The sequence below is a fragment of the Schistocerca cancellata genome, unplaced genomic scaffold (assembly GCF_023864275.1).
Source record: "Schistocerca cancellata isolate TAMUIC-IGC-003103 unplaced genomic scaffold, iqSchCanc2.1 HiC_scaffold_351, whole genome shotgun sequence".
In the NCBI taxonomy this organism is placed as follows: Eukaryota; Metazoa; Arthropoda; class Insecta; order Orthoptera; family Acrididae; genus Schistocerca; species Schistocerca cancellata.
Genome location: NW_026046369.1, coordinates 112,501 through 113,292, shown reverse-complemented (window position 1 = coordinate 113,292; position 792 = coordinate 112,501). Strand labels below are relative to the sequence as shown.

The following is a 792-nucleotide window of genomic DNA, read 5'->3' as shown; positions in this document are numbered from 1 at the left end:
CGGCACCCACGTGGGGCCTTTGCCCTTCTGTGGCGCTGGCGTTGGAGCTGCCGGTCACCGTAGGTGGCGCGTGTTGTCTCCCGCCGGCAATGCCACGACAGCACGCTCCCGGGCCTCTGTCGGCAGCGGCAAGCTCAGTTGGGAGCACGGGTGGTCGCACCTAAAGCGTCTACTCGCCTAACTCCGGGCGATTGCGCCTCTCTCGAACCCGACCAAGTACTTAGGACGGCGCTGCGCGCCGCCGGGACCTGAGAGGGTTTCGAGGTGTATTGTGCAGGGGAGCTCAGCCTCCTCCTGTTTGCAGAATAATTGAGCGGACGCTTGCGTGTTCGCGCGGGCCTCTGGGACACACTCCCGGGCGGCCGGCTGCTCAGCTCTAGTTGACGCAGCTCCCTGGTTGATCCTGCCAGTAGTCATATGCTTGTCTCAAAGATTAAGCCATGCATGTCTCAGTACAAGCCGCATTAAGGTGAAACCGCGAATGGCTCATTAAATCAGTTATGGTTCCTTAGATCGTACCCACGTTACTTGGATAACTGTGGTAATTCTAGAGCTAATACATGCAAACAGAGTCCCGACCAGAGATGGAAGGGACGCTTTTATTAGATCAAAACCAATCGGTCGGCTCGTCCGGTCCGTTTGCCTTGGTGACTCTGAATAACTTTGGGCTGATCGCACGGTCCTCGTACCGGCGACGCATCTTTCAAATGTCTGCCTTATCAACTGTCGATGGTAGGTTCTGCGCCTACCATGGTTGTAACGGGTAACGGGGAATCAGGGTTCGATTCCGGA

The 792-nt window shown here is 56.9% G+C and overlaps 1 non-coding gene across 1 annotated transcript in view; it reads left to right on the top strand.

Moving 5' to 3' along the window:
• The first annotated feature begins 390 nt into the window (after positions 1-390).
• LOC126118356 (small subunit ribosomal RNA) overlaps positions 391-792 on the top strand; it is a 1,909-nt gene continuing 1,507 nt past the window's right edge. Inside the window, exon 1 of the ribosomal RNA XR_007525783.1 lies at positions 391-792. This exon is cut by the window's right edge and continues 1,507 nt beyond it. This is a non-coding gene — a ribosomal RNA (small subunit ribosomal RNA).